At 37.9% G+C, this 19,989-nt stretch overlaps 1 long non-coding RNA gene across 3 annotated transcripts in view; it reads right to left on the bottom strand.

Moving 5' to 3' along the window:
- LOC307160628 overlaps positions 1 to 19,989 on the bottom strand; it is a 65,358-nt gene that overhangs the window by 44,580 nt on the left and 789 nt on the right. The window contains exons 1-3 of one of the 3 annotated variants that reach the window (XR_013821580.1): positions 19,557 to 19,642; positions 18,522 to 18,671; positions 17,432 to 17,813 (exon numbers count right to left, since the gene is read on the bottom strand). This is a non-coding gene — a long non-coding RNA (uncharacterized lncRNA). Of the gene's footprint in view, positions 1 to 17,431; positions 17,814 to 18,521; positions 18,672 to 19,556; positions 19,643 to 19,989 lie in introns of those variants that run through there. The other 2 variants (XR_013821579.1, XR_013821578.1) reach the window with 2 other exon arrangements.

The raw sequence follows: 19,989 nt of genomic DNA, 5'->3' as shown, positions 1-19,989 counted from the left end.
CTTGAAGTATACACACATAGCGCCTTTTCTCTGAGCCTCTCAGGCCTGGCCAGGGGGAGTGTTGTTGGTTTATGAGAGGGAAAATAGCCTGAGCTTCAGCAAAAGTGAAACAGGATTAAGGCCTTTGTGACACACACAATGGTTAGGGGAATTAGCAATAGTTGTAGGCACTTAGAGGGGCTCTCACACTGAAGCTTATCCCAGATTTTGCACAATAATCATTTGAATATCAACAGTGTTTTGCAACTACAGCGCTAATGTATAAACTTCTCTCTTTTGCGTTAGTCCAAATCCCCCAGCTGATGAAGCCGTTGCAAACTCTTGGTCGAAATATCTCCAAAAATCAATGTTTGATTTGATTCACATTTGAAACTACTTTACTTTACAAGCCCATATTTTATATCCATCTCATGTTTGTGATCCTATTTTCTATATAAACATTTAAAACTAAATAGAAACTTTCTGCAGGTTGTCCGTACCGTTCCAAAGATTTTTTTTTTTTTTTTTTTTGGCTTATAGATAATAAATCATTAGGTTGGTGTGTGGAAAGTATCAGTGGGACATAGTGTGGAGTCTGTTGGCATCTGCTTATCTGCCTCATTAGACTGTCTTTTACGGGGGCTGGGAGGGAGGCAGCCATTGCTGTTAGCAGGGAGCTCACAGAGGGGAGTAATCCTGCACTGCTACCTCTCTACAATCACACTGCCATGCCTGGAGGAGTGTGATGGTTTCAGATTTTTTTTTTCTGAGAAGAGAGAGAGAAGTTGGAGTGAGTGAGAAAGAGAGCGAGGGAGAAAAAAAAAGTATTGTCTATATCACAAAACATTGAGTGAGATCAGCGGACTTGTCAAGAGGCCTTGGCTTGAATATGAATGATGAGAGAAGAGCAGGGTGGTCCGGGTGGCTTGGGCGGAGGCGGGCGAGAGAATAAGCCCAACTGTCCCTGCCAGCCTCACAGCAGGCAAATCAAACACAGTTGAGACACCTCCGCTCAAACTCTCTGATGACAAAATAAGAGAGGAATGCAGCCGGATTTCACACAGGCGGAGGGAAAGCCGGCGTTCACAGCTATCCGTATCGTCCTCTGCGGTGATAATGGCGTTGAGGAAAAGTGAGCGTTCGATATTTTAGAAAAAGTTTTATGGTTTTGTCAGAAACAGTCAAGTGTTACTCAATGGCGACAAGTAGCTAACAAAATGTGGTTTTGTTTAATCCGTCAAGTAAATCAGTTGGGTCAGCTACAAGTGAGACGTGACGTTTTCTCGGCCCGTTCTAAATGAAGACATTAAGACACCCCACACACACCCCCCCCCCCCCCATTCGCGCAACCTCCCCGGCCTTTCCCAATCCCCGCAGACTTGTTCAATTCACTAGAGTGTCTGCATAGTTCCCTCATTCAACTGGATACAATGATCCGCAAGATGAATAAAGTTATCTCTGGGGTGAATGGGATGTTGCTGAAGGGAGGAGACAGGGAGGACCCAGCGGGGGCCTGAAAGAAGCCCCGTTTGAGGGGCAGATCTGAGGGGTCGGGACCCAGCTGCCTGGCCGGGTGAAAAGGACACCAGCGGGCTGGACAGGCCCAAGGAAACAACAAAACAAATCCCCTTCCAATAAAGACATCCCACGCCGAACTAAACCCGGGTCCTACCGCAAAAAAGTTGCTGATCACTCACATTTCACACATTGAAACTTTGCTCTTTAGGTTGAGTGCTATACATTTAAGTCGCAGTCAGCTAGTTTTTCCCTCCACTTTTGCGAGGGGGGGGGGGGGGGGGGGAGGTACCACAGCCAGACTAGTCCTAGTTAATTTGATGAGAACAACAGGGCTACAAAGGTAGGAGCTGTTTCGAATTCTCCATTTTTTTTGGCATTTGGATAACTTTGGCTGACTATCAGTTGTTGTCACCGTTCTGGCAATGTCTAATGTCTTTTGTACTCCGCTCAATGTTTTTGCAGCAACAGAATGTCAGGTGTCTTGTAGAACTTTCCCTCGTTATTTGGGGGGGAAATAAAAAATGTTTTCGAAATTTCTCTAAAACGTAAAAAAGAGCTGATAGTTGCTAACATTAGCGATAAATCTACCTTTTTGTGACCCACGCTAGCTTTAATGCCAACAGTTGTGTTAAAGTTGTTTATTTATGTTTGAAAAAAAATCCTAGACCTACACTATATGTCTCCTATTGGTTAAAAAGCGCATCAATTGAAGGGGGTCACATCTTTTCTGGGGTTACACTATTTCCTTGATGGCACCGAATAGCTCTAAGTTGGAATTTGCAGGGGGTAAGTAGGATGATAATCAGGCCATATTATAAGGAATTGATGGTTCATTTTCCCTGTCAGCAGTAGCACTGCCTCGCCCAAAGATGTGTCGACCTGTGCAGATGGGGTTCAAAGCCAATTTCCATGTTAAAAACTCCACACGCTCCAAAAATCCCCTCTGAGTGAGGGCTTGCTGATAGGAGCATGTGACCGCGCTATCTGTTCTAGCGTGCATCTGTGTCAGCCACTACTCAGAAACCCACCACCCCGAAGTCTGCGAGTTTGCATGATAAGACGTGGTAATACTACAGATATTTTATGCATACGTCGCAACAGAGTAAATTAGCAGGTAATATTTTTTTTTTGCGTTCGCGTTGGACTGTCAGATCACAAAGACTGGCTTTGTGTGCGTCGCTTGAGTAATAGACTAGGGCTGTCTCAGCTATTGCTTCAAGATTTTTTTCTTATTACATCTCATTTATTTCTTTTCTGTTTTAACTGCCCACATCAAATGTGAGCCAGGAGTCCTCTCGCAGTGATCCGGCTGCCAGAAAATCAGCTTTTTCTCATTCATCATCTCCAACATTAAAACCCAATTGCCTTCAGGCTGCTGTATTTTTTTGTACGTGTGCAGTTTAGATGCAGAATAAAACCTGAGGAAAGAGAATAAAGGCTCTGTGTGGACAGCACAAATTGTTTGATGAGTTATGAGATGAACAGCAGAAAGAAATGATAGTGCCAAGTAGCATTGCCTGTATCCCGAGGACAGGACAATCTTGCTTTTTTTTATCCTGGTGTCTGCCAGATCATTTGTTTTCATGTGATTGAGGGAGGGTATTTTAAAGCTAAGCTCTGTATGTAATTATCCGAAACCCAGATTCCACTAATTTTCGCATTGTGTTAGAACTCGTATCTTAATTGCAATCACACATTCCTGTACGAAAAAAAAAAAAAAAAAGAACCAGACCAGATTTTTTTTTTTTTTTTTTACAGACTTTGTCAAGATTATTAATATCAGAGAGAGTGGCATAATGGTGTCAGTGCAAAGGCTCCTGTCTGGCTCCTCAAGCTTTACGGGAGATATTCCGGGAAGATAACATTATCCCAAAACAGACAAAAGTTTGTCAGTGTACACTGCAATGCTTCGCCTTTCTCACCAGACACGCTGCAGGTAATGAGATAGCGGTGTGATGACTTATTAAATAGAGCAAACCTGCTGCTTGGCTTTTTCTCATTACCTTTTCACTCTTTTTTTGTCCCCTTCTCATCATCAACCCTTGGAGCCAATGAGACTTGTGACAAAGCACCCACCATGCAATTCTCTTTCCTTGCCTGCTTTCATCAGGCGATTTGGTGGCGAAATATGAAGCCGATTTTATCTCGCTTTATAAATTCACAAAAGGCCCCTGGAGTGCCCCCGTGGAAGACACAGCGCATCCCAACCATGTGCCATCACTATCGCTGATCCCCTGCAATTGATAATGCCACCTCTCCTATTTAATGATTTGACAGGCATCAGACGCCAGTCCAGCAGCCACGCTGGGTTTTTTTTAATATACTTTTCTTCGTGTCATTGCCTGTTTACACAGAGTGGGTCAGAAGAAAGAAGGTATCTGCTCCATCTCCCTCTCTGAATGTGAGATTTATATTAAAACTGGGCTTCTGTGCACCCACTCTGATGCCAGTGTGATGCTATTCTTTGTCCTAAGGATCATTTTTTTCTCCAAAATTCTAGGAAAATCCCTCGTTTACCTTACTCACCTCTGCTTTAAAAAAAAGTCATTCAAACATATTTTTAATATGCCTGCAACTAATGATGATAATAATTAAAAAATAAAAGAAATAATGTTTGGGTAAAATATTGAAATTAGTATCACTAAAATGTGTGTTTATCCGAAAAACGATAAAATCCGAATCTTTACTTTCTAGTGCAAATACAAGAACCCTTAATTATTTTAAATATAATCTGTACTGTACTATATCTACCACCCTTTATGAAAATAGCAAAGGATATTAGTGTTGTTAAGCTGGAAGATAATGAAGTGAAAGATGAGTCGTAATTAATCATAATAGAAATAAAATGAAATGTTATATAAAGATGAATGTAAATTGAAATCTGATGTGAATTGTATCAATGATACACTGTACCGTAATATATATTTATATTTTGATATACATCAAATTTTATTTTATTTTATTTTTAAATGCTGGGGTGGGGAAATTATATTCTGCAATTGTATACAGTTTTAATTCTGTATTGTTCTTGGGAGATTTATTACAAAATGAATAAACCACAGAGTTGGAAGAAAATTATACTAATGCACAGGCAATAATTATGCAGCATGTTTTAAAATGCTAATTCCTTTTTTACATTAAAAGTATGTTGAAATCTCACATTAAAGTTCAACATTCTGACTTTTCACTTTAATTATTCACTAAGATGAATCAGTCCAAGTATCAATCATCTGTACAGTATAATATCATGAATATTTACACACACACAAAATATACGTGGGCGGTGTGGATAGGTGTTTCCAGTCTTCTCTATCTTACATTATTTGATCTACTTTTGTCCCTTTTATATTTCTTTCACAATAATAGATTTCAATGTACTTTTGATGTCAAAATCTCAGAATTTGAAAAGCTGTCATGACAACTAAGCAGGTGGCACAATAATCTAAAATAAACCATGACAACCTGTTATCACAGTAAAAGTTGGCTCTGACAACAATCATCTCTGTTGATCAATAATGTAAAGGCTTACAAAATTGATATGCAGCAACAATTTTGAATTCATTTCATTTTGGGCACTTAGGTAATGAGAATTTTTAACATCAGCACAACAAAGTCTCCAGGATACTAATAAATCATTCATCACCTAATAAGTGATGTATTATTTATTGGTATTCAATTTTTCATGTTTTGGCTTTATTTTAGGAAATTCAGAAATACATTATTTATTTTTGACAGCTTTTGTGAATGTTACTCCTCTTTAAATGTTATTGATTATTATTATTATTATCATTATATAAAAACATGGGCTTATAGGAAGAGGTGGATTATTGAGTTGTAGCAGTGAACACATGGCTGTGCAAATTAACTTTTCCCCCCTGTGCTTTCTAGTAAAAGCCAGGCAGCCTCCCCCCGGGGAAGGAAGTCAGCAAGCTCCTTTGCAACACAATCTCTGGTTCACAGGGTTCCAGTTTGATCAGCCTTCCATGTAAGCACACTACTCTTGATACTCATTAGGTTTCCTTCATTAAAAAAGTTTGATGTTTTTCACAATTCCACGTCTTTTATCAACACGTTGAAACGGTTAACTCTTTCGCTGTTAAAAAAAAAAGAAAAAGAAAAAGCCCTATGAGCCTATATATCTAACATCAGGGAGAAAAAAAGCAATAATCATTGTCATTATCACAAATCTGCTCTTGGTCTGTTGGTCCTAAATAACTAATTTAGCTGCAAAACAGCTTCATCTATTTTGCCTATTCATTATTCTTCCCTATCATATATCTAAATACAGATCTTCAGTTTATAACTGACAGCTTATTACCTCTGAACACATGCTGATAAATTTAATTCCAATGAGTTAGCTTCAATTTTCCTATCCTATTACCACCTAATATTGCACCATGAGGGAAAACACTGAGCTGATAGAAAATCGGTGGAAGAAAAAAGCAACAAGGAGAGTGAAAATAACAACATGTTTTGATGGCTAATATTACATTGATTTGTTCTTTAGTTTGATGATCAAATTATTATTATTTACCTATTTTAATTCATTTATAAAAAATTCCTTATTTTAATCAATTGAATAAAATTAAAATGATTTTTTTTTTTCTTTATTTCTGTTCAATCTGATGTCTGGTAAGCTAGCAGTTGGATCTCTCTCTCATAGACAGAGCTGTCATTCTAATTTAGATATCATAATATATATACTCACATTGTTTTTTGCTTATAATATATAAAAATAAAAGAAACTGTCCAGCCTTATTGTTTCACACAAGCATCCTTTCGTGACACTTTGTTGTAGAGAAATGCCCTCATGAGGAGCCACCCTCTCTGCTTTGTGACAAAGGACAAGAGACTTCTTTAAAGAAGTAGAAATGCAACTGAAACGCATGCCATCAGAAGAGAAAATATTATTGTGCTTAATGTTTGAAACATAATGGCACACAATGCACTACAAAACTAATAAGCCTCCTTCAGCATATACCCCCCACGAAAGCTGCATTTAGAGCGCTGTCGGGTCTCTTATTTGCCAAAAATAAATAAAGGAGCTGCATACTCTTCTTTCTTTCTTTCTTTCTTTTTTTTTATTATTGCTTTGATGTTGCCCTGAATAGCACTCAATTAACAATGTGGCTAATGAGCCCATTAAGGATGAAAGAGTTCTCAACAGGTATGAGAGGAGGATGCTGTTCTTGGAGTCTCGGGGCTCAGTGCTCAGTGCAGCAGGAGTTGCACACTGCTCCTTTACACAGGCTCTAGAAGCAAAGCCCTTGTGCTAATATCAAACAGAGAGAGGAATTACAGGCGTCTTTTCTCAGCACACTTCAACGACAGAGTAAAATAATCTTATATCCGGGCAAATATAAGTCGAAGCCGCGGGATTTCTACATTTATTTTGCGCGCGTCGTAATATGTCTGAAATAATTAGAAGTTGTTTTTAAAATAAAATAAAAGTATTTGCGAATAGTTTAACCCGATAAACGACCGAATCAGGAAAATAATGATTTACGCAGTTAAGCTATAGCCTGCGTAATTTGCAAATAAAGAATGGCTTGCGATTGAATATTAAGATACAATTTGTTTATTAAAATAGCGGGAAAACATCGTGCCAAAACTGTCTGCTGTGTGAAATGACACTTTATTAGCTCGGCGCAGACTACGTTTGTTTTCTTGCTGTGATAATATCATGTTCATTTTATTTTCTCCAAATAAACATAGCCTACGTGCTTGTATATTTACGACCTTTAAATTTGTGTCTCAATGTGTGAATGTAACCTATTTATTCAGCCCACGTGAACTTAAAGACATAAATAGCCAACGGATGTTAGTTATCTCTTGAGCGCAGATATGATTCTTTAAATAGAGGCGCGTCTGTCTGCCTGAAATTTGAAAACAAAAATATATATCTAAATCAAATTGGTTTCATCAAATGTACTAAAATAACATATGATCTTGCTGACGTTGATGAACCACCCGCTGGATTTTGGTATAATCTAATTTGTGATGGTGTGGATGTTTGATGATGTGTGTGATGGTAATGACATTTGATGGATATATATATATATATATATATATATATATATATATATATATATATATATATATATATATATATATATATATATATATATATATATATATATATATATACTATTACTTTTTGAAGAAAAGCTTGACGAGCCTTGGACTGTCGTTCTGTTGTCCCTGTCCATCAATCAGATATTATTATTATTATACTATTTTATTTATTTTTTAAACTTAAAAAAAAACTTTTTTTATATAAAAGGAGCAAAGTGATGATAATGATACTTGTATTGGGCACATCGATGCTTTGTTGTAGTAGCCTAGTAGTAGTAGTAATAATAATAATAATAATAATGATAATAATAATATACACATAAATGCCAAATTAATTTAAAATAGACAATTGGAAATTGTTTAGTTATTTTCAAAAAAAAGGGCAAAACACAATTTTACTTGTTTAAACACATTTTATAAGTTTATTATATTGGGGTAAATTCTGGGAGAGGAAACTAAATTAGCTTCTAAATTATTAACAGGAAAAATTAATTAAAGACACAATAAATTAAAAAAATTAAAAAAATAGTGATTCTCCTAAACAATCCCAAAAATCACATAGCCTTAAACAACTTTCTTACAAATCTCAATTACCCGTTTCAACACACCACTGCCACCCTGTTTTGTTCTTTCCTTTGATACCGTTAATAATTTGTACATTATAAAAGTGACATCACATAAGTTAGTATTTAGGTTTGTTAATAATGAACCTTTACCTTCACCTGCATCAGATCTCTAAAATAAATGACGGAATAGTTCGCGTTTGGAGAACACTTAGGAATAAATATTATTATCTTTTTATTTATTTATTTTTTTCTACAAAATCCGCGTTTCATTCTATTTTCAGATTTTGCGTCCATGATGACCCTAATTAGTATCGTTTAAAAGTTTCAATTCTCAAAGGCGGGAATGTTAGAATGAAGTTGTTTTAGACGAGAGTTCAACGGTTGTTTCTATTACGATGCTTACCGCAGTTGTCCATGTTACTGCATCTAAAGTAGGTTCTTCAGATTTGAAAAGATATGGTACTCTCCTCCCCATCCATCAATGATGTTACAACCTAAATGTTTATATTAAAAAAGAAAAAAAATGATATAACGAGCAATCAAATCAAATTATAAAGATATCAACCGACTAATTGCATTTTTATTAGCTTGTGAATAAGATGGTGCTGTGCCAAACATTGTGTGGTGACAAATGGACTGATGCAAAGGATGGGGCCGGTGTCTGACCGAATGGGGGGCCCCAGTAAACTGATTATGAAAATGTGCAGGGCAGCACTCTGTTTTAAACTCCCAACCTCAGCACTTCAGCTTGAACACATCTCTCTCTGAATGATTTTCCACCATGGTGCATCTGCAGGCGTTCTCCTGGATGCTTTCCAGCTTTTGTTGAGCTGATGTGCTTTATTATTAACGGAGTTTATTGTATTTAACTACATGTTTTGAGTTAATCTCGCTTGAATATGTATTCAGTTTGGTCTGCAACATATTGAATTGTTGCTTTTTTGTGTTTAGTGGGTGTTGTGTTTATCAAATCATTGCACAGTTTACATTTCATGGATTGTTTACAGATGGATTGTTTAAACTTGTGGGTGTGCCTGTTTACTGCCATATTTTGCATTGTTCTGATTAGTCCATGTACTAGTTTTTTTTATTATTAAGGAATCTTTTGTAAAAACAGATTCTACTAGATTAAGCCTGCATGCTTTGAATGCAACGCTATGCATTACACAGACATTCACCACCAGCATGCAATTTTCAGATTCAGCCTGCCACTTACTGTACATTATCGTGTTCCCTGCTTTCTGAATAGACTGAATGGAAAAGGTACAAGAGAAAACCAAATAGCAGCATTTTGCTTTCAAAATAAATACACCCATCTGGAGGAGTAACAACGCAAATTATATGGAATTCGCTGACATTGAGAAGCTAATAAATAAACAAACTGCTCGAATGTGGAATAAAGTTATTGAGATGTTAAACCGGCACGTCCTACGGAAGTTTCCGAACGTTATCTGTCGCTTCAGCTCGATGATGGCTCGAGGTGTTTGGAGTGTGAATCTGCTTAAAGCCGCCAATGCAGACATACGTGGCATATGCTAAATACAGATAAGAGTGTTATTTAATAGATCTGGAGAAAAGACCCGTCCACATGGCTCAATGAATGTGCTTTGAATGTGCTTGATAAGTTGGCTTAAGCTGAATGAAGTATCCAGTGCAACACTGAGTTGCTGTTTGAGCTTGTGACAAACTTGCTGTTTAGTTAAGCCTGCATCCAGGGGAGGGATTAGAGAAAAGCCGTCAGGATCAGCCTCTGTCTCCAAAAAAATTCTCATCACTAGTAATTGCATACTCCCAAACAGGGCCAAATCAGCTACTTAAAGAACGGAAATAATAACGAACGTCTTTTCGTGGGTCAGCGGTACTATGGTCGAATCTTTATAAAACAGCATGGCTTGTGTGCGTGAAGATTTCCATTTTCCACTTCCATTACGGCTGTCTTACTTTGCATTTTCAATTGCATATTCATATAAACCACACCAGAACGTAGAAATATTCCTCTCTCTTCATGAAACATGCAATAGGCTGAATGTCACATATTAATTAGTCTTATTTTTACCCTCTAGTTTGCTCACTGATATTCTCTCTAACAATTGAGTTCCCTAATAACTTTTGACTGAAAATTCAATTTCAGAATTGGAAAGTGTTTGGGGCAAATGAAACATATACAAGAGCGTTTTCTCTTTGAGGTCTTTAACGGCTATGGAGTAAAGAGGTGATGAGAAGGGCAGCTAAGCCTCTTTTAAGCTTCTCAAACCTCTTAGAGGACTGAAGCTTCTGAGGTTTGAGCAGCTATAACGGGAAAGACTAGCAAGTCCTCCAACGACATAAGATTGTTGAATTTTGTTCATTTCAAATTCCTTCTGATGGTCAAACTATGAACATTTGAATTCCTAGTTTGCACCGATATAAAGTAAATTAAAAAAAGATATACCATTGCAAAATATTAACTTTAATTTATATATTACTTTGTGCCACTTAGGAACTTTAAAAAAGTATTCAACAACTTGGCTACCAGAACTTCCCATTAATCAGGCCAAATTGGCTCTAAGGTATACACGTTTTTGGGGGGTGTAGAGAGCCATATCTCTGAAGCAATGCTGCACATTTCTGCAGAGTTTCTGGCATATGAGCTGTCTTGTCAAATCAGCCTGTCTCAGCTTAGCTTCTTTAAAGTCACACTATTTCAAATGGAGCCTTATAAAAAAGGAAAGAGCAGTCTGATTTGCAGGAAGCCTCGGGCGATGGTTTTGAGGAGAGCATGATAAGCAGGGGGTGGGCGCACACACTGATCCATTTCTAAAAGATGACTCTGTGAGCGGTTCTGGTAGAGCTGTTTTTTCTTTTTTTTGGATACAGGCACCCTGTTCTCTTTGAAGTCACTGTCACTCATGGGAAGGCGGTGAAGGTGATGCACTGGACTCTTGCATAATTCTTCAGTCTTTCTTACCAGAGGGGCTGTGCAGGCTGACTGGAGCATATGTCACAGCGGAAAGCAGCAACATCTAGTAACGGACAATGAGATATCAGAGGTTTGAACCTGATTAAAGGCTTCAGAAATATTTGCCGTCCAGCCTTTTAGTTCCAGCAGCTATATCATGTCCTTTCCTCGCTCAGTCTTTCTCTATTTGCCTGCCGAGTTTCGGAGAGTTTTTTCCATGCAATATTCACACTAGCGACTAAAATAGTATATGGGAAATGATACATATTCCTTTTTCCATGCAATATTCACACTAGCGTCTAGAATAGTATATGGAAAATGATAAATATTCCTCAACAATTAAACAGCGAAGTAAATAAAGTATAAAAATGCTGGGTTGTTTCAACCCATGTTTGGGTGGAATGTGGACAAACCCAATTGTTGGGTTTAAAATTTAATAAAAAAAATTTAAACCAACGGTTGGGTTAGTCCATATTTGACCCAAACATGGGTTGGAACAAACCCAGCATTTTTAAGAGTGTTCAATATAAAATTCAATACATAAATAGATTCTACGGTCAATAAACCAAATCTCTGTTTTGAAACAACAATTAAGACATGTGAAATGTCTTTATTTACATTCAATAGATAATTCTGGTCAAGTGACTGCTCAGCGGTCTGGGCGATGGCCTTTGACTCCACTGTGCGCGGTTAATGAGCTTCAGTGACTTCTCCTCAGCTCCCCTCATCTCACATGCATGAAGCCTGTTAAAACAGACTGTTAAAGATATTCAGCTCACCACTTCTATTTCATTAAAAGCCAATAGCAATACAAGACGGTAATCGAAAAACCAGAACCAGCTAGACTGTCTGGCTGAGGAGAATTCCTTACCGTGAGGAGCTGATTATATTTCTTTTCCTTTTCTTTTATAACACAAGATGTGATAACCAAGTGGCTGGAGCTCAAAATGCAGCGGCTGATTAATGCGCTTTGCTGTCTTTAATGTTTGTTCAACTTTGAAAGTATTCACTGAAGGAGAAAAGTCGGTAACACTTTACATAAGGTTAATTAGTTAACTACGTTAACTAGCATGAACTAATAATGAACTTATACAGCATTTATTAATCTTTGTCAGTTAACATTAGTGAATGCACTGTGAACTAACATGAATGACTGTATTTTTATTAACTAACGGTAACAAAGATGAACAAATACAGTAACTAATGTTTTGCCCATGTTAGTTAATACATTAACTAATGTCAACTAATGAACCTTATTGTAAAGTGAGTCTTTCTTTGAAAAGTCTTCCCATCCTTTCTATGACTAAAATGATCAAATCCGTTCGCCATTGTTACTGAGGTAATGTTTGTTTAAAAGAGCCAATTATTGACTCCTCATAAAGCCCCAGATATTAAAAGGCAGAGTGGTACAATCCGGACTTATAGTAATTTATTCAGTAATATGGAGATATGCGCGGTGCTTGGAAAATATGTCAAAGGGGCATCTCTTTCACACCCCCACCTTCTAATAAGGCAGTTCGGCTGGCCTCAACTGTAATATATTTTACCAATAAAGCAGCAGCAAAGCCCGGGTGGCCTTTTGACCAAGACTGAGTACTTGGAAAGCAGCAGGCAGTCACTGCTAACTAGGCCGTTTCCTCTCTAATATTAGCTACCTGTCCCCTTGGCTCCGCTCGACACGGAGAAGGGCTTAGCGCTTGATATTTTCATTTGGGCTCTGCCAAGATGCAACACCCCTGCTTTAATCTTGTGTTTGACGTTAAGCTCTGTGTCACTGAAAAAGCCCGACTGAACTTCAACCTTGGGGTGGTGCTGTCATACAAAGATGATGTGGCTGGGGAGTGGCAGCGCCTGGTCCGTCCTTGACCCCAACTATTGGCCAGTCGAAGCCTTTCCCCTGCCCTTTTTCTAACCAGGCCAACGCACTGACAGGTGAAAATTTAGCACTGAGGGCTCAGAGCCGGGCCTCCCTTGTTCTGCCTGTTTCCGGCATAGTGCCACAGACAAAGCGTCGTCGTGATTTTCACTTGAATGGGAGAGGACAAATCCCCCCAAAAATGACCAGACTTTGACAGCCATTGACCTTTGAACTCTGTCACGCACTTGTCATCCACGGGATTATGGACAGTGATGTCTCTATTTCGATTCAAATGCGCAAGTTTGAATAAGACGTCGCAATTTGCGCGATCCGGAGGCCTTTGTTAGAAAGAGTGTGTCACATATAAGAACAGAGAGACAATGATAGCGAGAGAAAGGCTTCATTATGGTACAGATGTCTCCATTTGACAAGCGGCTGAGAATGTCTATTAAAATATGGAGAGGATAATTGTTTTAAATGAACAAAATTAATATCAGCACTTTCATTGCACATAATGGCACTGTTAAGAGAGGTACAGTGGCTGAATGATATACACATCTTCACAAACAGTTAAAGCACTCAAAAAAAAAAAAACATACGCACACATTTGCACACAAAAGGTGATACTATTATACCGTTACATAAGCAGAGACAGTAAAAGACTGGCACAGAGTCAGATCTCCCATGCTGAGCGAGACTCCATCACAAAGACAAGACAGGCTTTCCTGCTCTATGATCCCTCTGACAGCCGTTCTTTCTCTCACACACACAATCACTTTGCCTCTTCTCCCTCATCATTTAGTCGGCAGCCCACCTGACTGATGCCGGAAAAACCAATTGTTCGCCATAGCATCAATGTCAGTCTATTACTCCATTCGCATATAATGACAGCCTGTCCTTTTGGCACAGATTATAGTGCTCTGTCTCAAAGCAGCAAAGTGTGGAGTTTCCCTGACCTGCACGGGGATGAGTGTAAACACCCTCATTTAGTCACCAAAACAGAATACATTTCACTGATTAGGGAGTCATTTTCTGTCAAACTAATCACAGAGCGCTTGGTACCGGCATCAGAAAGAGAGTGCATTATTGATCTACTCAGCTGAAGCACATTGTTACAGAATGCGTGTGTGGGGCTCTTTATCTGAGGCAGGAGACGATTTGGTGCGCGCAAGCAAACATCACAACAAATGCGGCTTATATAAAGTCTATTTACCACACCAGACGTAAATATGCATTTTTTTTCCCCACACTTAAAAGATAAAGAGGAAGGGGGGGAAATGGTTTCGCTGTGCGAAGACATAATGCATCATTATAAAGTATAGGAGCGCAGGCAGCGAGCGGCATTCGGGAGTCATTACCGAGCCCCGGGTCTGCTCCATTTGCCATGCCGCATATGTGAAGCCTTTGTGGAGGTACTACATAAAAGTAATCTACCATTTCAGGCATGACTTCCACTGCACTGAAGACAAACCTGTGGGCTTTTCCGTCATTATCAGGGTTGACAGGTCCACCTGAAAGAAAGCTTTTTCCTCCCTTTCATTTGCGCCGTATAGATATTGATTGTAATGGGAGCAAATTTCTCCCCGTCATTATCATGCTGACCAATATCAAAAGACTAAAATGGCGCATTTAAGAGTCTCCTGCATAGCAACCGCAGATAAAGCACATTGTCCTGACCCTCATTATACGCAGCCAAACGGCAAGCTGCAAGCGTCTTTGATCAGCCATTTGAGCCTGACTGAAAACTGCATGTTCACCACCACAAAGTATCTCTCTGAACCGACTAATTGAATAGAGTTGGCCGGTTCTATTATGCCGTAATAAAGAAGTCAGCATATTTCCACAGGTTGACCCTAATCATTGGAATGTGTGGTGGATTTAATTACCTCCACTGAAGTAACCAAAAATATGGCGGAGATCAAGTGAATTATGCCCCCTTTCTGATATTGTTCTCTATACTTAGAGCTTATATAAGAAGGTGACATGAGACTTCAGTCAAAACAAAAGCCAGAAGCTACTAATGAGACTTGTTAGTGATGCTAATTTATGTAAATGTTATTAATTACAGACACCTATCTTTCATCTGTGCCATTTGGCGGAGAAGTAATTAAAAACAACAATGAGAATCCCAGTAGTGGAAAAGCAAACATGATCAAAGGATTGCACAAGGAATGGAGAAAGACCCTGTTCCTGAACTACGCATTGCCATGGGCAACTAAGGCCTCATTAGAGTCAGAGACATTTGGTTGATCACCAGTTAACCTGATTTGCTTCTATTTTTTTTTTTTTTTTTTTTTTTCATTTTCATAAAGGCCTCACACCTCACCGCCATCTCCTCTCCCTCTGATTGACAGGGCTTGCTGGCAATCTGCGTCTCTGTTTCGCCACAAGGTTATAAAGGCCTCCATATGATCAGTTACAGTATTATGTCACCAAACAACTTCAAAATCGCCCCATGTTGGGCGGAAAGCCACGGCCGTCTTTGTAGCCCTGCAGAAGGGCCCTTTGATAGGAACCAGGGCAGGAATTGTGGCATGTATCATGTGAGCTGAGGTAGAGCACTGGAAACAGATACGGAGAGATCAATAGTCCTCTCTGCTGTGCCAGCCCTCAGGATATTGACCCAGTCTCCATGGAGGACCTTCCATTTTAAAGAGTTCACTGAAGATAAGAGCTACTAAGAGGAGGAGCCCTTTAGTACTTTCGCGAGCTTGCTTATGACCATGATTTCCTCAAGACCTCCAAGGTATTATTGCCACCAACAATAAAAAAAGACATATATACATATATATATATATATAGATATAATTTCCTTTCTCACAATACATCTTGCCATTGCTTCGGTACGCCATATTTCACACTTGTTTTGTACTTCTGCAAAGTGAGTTATTTTCCCCCTTTTGTTTCACATAATTATACTGTAAATTGCTGTTAATCACTGTTCTACTTCAATAATGAAGAGCAGGAGCAGGAATGGGAGGAGAAACTTTGGAATACAATACAGAAAATGAAACATGAAATGAATGGGATCCACCTTCCTGGCCCTTTCCTCGCTCTGTAATTTGTGGCATTTAATGGAGGAAATCATTGTGATTTTGTACAATAATATGAGATGGAAAGTGGAGAGAATTAGAAGCAAAATCTGTTTTTATCGTGAAATAAAACAAGACTACAAATATTCAAATAATTACACCATATTGTCTTTTCTTTCATTTTTTTTTTTTTATACTTCCAATCACAACTTTCTTGTTATTCCACAGAAACTGGAACTTAATCTGAATGGTGATGTATTGCTTAAAATAACAATGAAATGCGTTTTCAACAGAAAGTGAACCACACAGAGAGAAAAGGAAAGACAGAGTTTGATGGTGTTTTCCTCACATAGCTACCTTTTATCAGAAAGATCTAATTCACAGCTATTATTTATGAAGGTAGTGAATGGTCAATGGTAATAATTAAGATGTGTAAAAATAATAATGGTAATAATTTAAGATGTGTAAAAATAATAATAATTACTATTATTATTAAAATAACCTAACGCAACAGCAACATTAAGGTGAAGAGATAGAATTTGACTCCATTTCCAATGGCTTGGTTCCTCAGAAGGCATTTCAAAATTAAACCATTTAAGGAATTTATTATAATTGTATCGTCTTTACTGATAACTGATAATTCTGCACTCAAAAAGACTTGACCCCTATGAAAGGCATTAATTAATTTCAGCACATTTCAACCTAATTCAAATTTTATTTCTACATTAATATTGTTACTTTGGCCTTCAGTATATATAGATTGCAAAAAAATATATATTATTGATAACATTTTGAATTGATGCACTTAAATGTAGACCTACATCTTTGCATCATAATAAATGCATTCTTGAAACTTTCTCAAGTTTTATATTGTCATTTGTCAAGTCAAGTCACCTTTATTTATATAGCGCTTTTGACAATACAGATTGTATCAAAGCAGCTTCACATTGATAACATGAAAATAATACAACAAAGTTTGTTTCTAGAAGAAAATTGCAGAAGTAAGGCAGATCAATAATATTGTTGAATATTAAATATTAAATTTGTAGCATGCATGCACTGAATATGTAAAACCTATTTAGAAAGAGGAATAATTATAATAAATAAAACAGTCCAATGAGAATGCAAGGGGTGAAGGTTGTGTTTAAAATGGGAAATTAGCTACTCATCCCAATATTATTCTACCCACAATAAAAGCAAGTCTTAGGGGTGGGTCGATAAAGGATTTTCCAATTCATTTTCCTCGGCTCTCGAAGCCAGGCTCAAATCTAACCATTGATCGCACTGTTAATCCATAACCAAGCTCAATCCACCCCCATGGAATGTATCACAAAATAAAACCGATAATAGGCAAAGGATCTCTTGACTTTCCAAATAACCGGGAAAGAGTTAAGCACAGATTAGGCTTTGGTTCATTTAATATACACTTACGTACCTCACTAAAAGCACTCAGGATTGACACCGCCTTGATTTACCATGCTGCACTGTTGGGTATAACAGTAAGTGTTTTGTTTGTGGAGACTGAATTATTCCTAGAAAACGTTAGCACAATTGTGGCAAATACTCTATATCCTGCAATTTACACTATTTTGAAATGCAAAAGTGAACAAAAAGCCTCTAAATCCACATGAGTCCACATTATTTTTTACTCTCCTCTGTTTTTCTTTTCCAGCTGAGTGACCTCCTCTGTTGGCACAATCAAGATCTGACCCCAGACCAAGAGAGTTCAGCTTTTGTCTACTGCCCAATGACCAGCAACAACCTTCCCGGACGATGAAAATGTCATACAGGTCTTCTCTCATTGTGAATGATGACATGGCATCACCTTAAATCAGTGCTATTAGTTCCTGAAGGAAACAAATTGTAGTCAAATTGTTGTTATTCACTCTCTGTTGCACTATTAATGGTACCTTTTAAAACATGTTTCTTCTGTGGCCAATATTAATTTTAAATAAGTGATTTTGCTTTTTGCTCTTCAAAGAATGTGCTAACATGATTTAAAAAAATAAAATAAAATGCTTTTTAAATTAAGTCATTATTGTTTTAACAGTTGAATCTTGATCATATATATGTATGTGTGTGTGTGTGTGTGTGTGTGTGTGTGTTTTCTAATATCTGTTGTTCAATGAAAGTGTTATGATTAAAAAGGGCTTGCAAAATATACAAACACTCAATTTTCACCCTTCTGTTATAATAGGAAGTTAATAAAAAATAGATTCAAGGACACACATTTTATCACAAAAAGAAATGGGGGGCCTTTGTCTATAGATATTTTTTCTTCCGACAAGAAACATGTTTCAGCAGCTCCTGACAAACGTATGATTGATCCTTGAAAATGACCCAATCCAAACACAGAAGCTGATAATGGTTTGAAAAGATGGCTCTATTATGGGATAGTATTTCATGTTGTGGAGAAATTGCTCCTAATGAGCCTTGTTCTAAAGGCCTGCAGGCCTGCCATCCCTCCCCTTACTCTCCAGACCTCCAGGGGTTAGTGTCTGTGCGTCAGGCCCCCATTGTTGCCTGCCGACGGATAATGTCCTTATTAATTGTACCTCTTTGTAAGGTGTCAGCTGCAGCCTTCGATTGAGACGGATGGGTCCTCTGGAGTCTGCTCTCTGGCCCTCTACTGCTAGCCTATCTTTAGACAGCACACAGGTGCACCATTTCTCATCCTGCAGCTCGGCACTTGCCCAAGGCACTCACTGTAATATGACCAACATTTTATGAAAGAGGAGAGAGAGAAAAAAAAAACATGAGAAAGAGAAATAGTGAAGGTTTAAAAAAAAAAACTGTGTGTTTGCATGTGTGAAGGTTAATATGGATAAGCTGAATAAATTGCTTCAGTAAACATCAAACGCAGGGTAATGAACAATGCAAAATGTGAAGGCAAAATTAACCAAAATCTATTGAACATCAATTAGATGTCGTCTGGCATGTCTTTTGAAAATGGAGACAGAAAAGGTTTGCGACCTTAAAGTTGGTAACTGAAATGTATTAAATTAGTTCTGACAGGAATGTAGTCTTTTATTAGTGACACTGAAATGCTGACAGAGAGGAGATAGAGAGTGGGAGTTATAAACACCTTTTACATCTGTCAAAGTGTGCAGCATCTGATGTTTCAGGTGAAACGCAACCAAACATCTCAATCTGTCAAAACTAACCTTGTTATTTTTTATATTTAAAAAAAAAAAAAAAAAAAAAAAGTGTTATGTACAGCTGAATCAAAAAGGTTATGTTGGTTCTTTTTACTATTGTATTCTAAAGGTAACATGCAAAACAACAATATAATGCTTTAAAGGGAAAAATCATACATGCTATTACAGTTCATAACAACTATAATGATTTACTTGTGTATTGATAGTCCTTTAAAAATTATATTTTAAAGGCGTTTTAAAAGTTTGTCTATGAGAAAAATAAAAGTTGAGAATATAGTAAAGAGGAGCCTTTAATCTGAAAAATAAATAAATAAAAAAGCAGCCCGTTATCCTTATGATGAATGTATGTGATGGCAAGTAACCCCAAGTACTGATGCGGAGCAGGATAAGGTGACAAGGTCCATCGGTGTGGTCCAGACTTTTCATAATTACCTTCTCTGCTTATCTCAGAGGAAGCACTTGTGCTCCTAGAGTATATGGGCCATAGCTACACTGGGACTTCCACAACAAATGCCCTGTCCCATGGCAGTACGCCATAAGCCACTGTCACTTACCTGGCCCATTTATCTCTGTAATTATGCTCACCTGGACTACATGCCTGAAACTAATTTAGTCATTAGTTTCAGTGCAGCTAGTTCCTGTTGAAAGTCAGCTCTGGAACTTCATGTATCCCCCAACAGTTACTATAATCATAACCATTTACTCATGAATATAAACAGGTCACTGGTCGTGCATGATTAAGCACAGACTGGAGGCGAGCAGGCAAGTATAAGCACTGCCATCCACCGTGTGATGTGCTGCTGTAAACTGTATCAACAGCTTGTTTACATTTCTCCCTCATATTTGAAAGAACAAATTAGTTTGC

The sequence above is a fragment of the Squalius cephalus genome (assembly GCF_949319135.1).
Source record: "Squalius cephalus genome assembly, chromosome: 6".
Taxonomy (NCBI): domain Eukaryota; kingdom Metazoa; phylum Chordata; class Actinopteri; order Cypriniformes; family Leuciscidae; genus Squalius; species Squalius cephalus.
The sequence above is the reverse complement of the archived record's forward strand: the minus strand, read 5'-3'. Positions and strand labels throughout refer to the sequence as shown.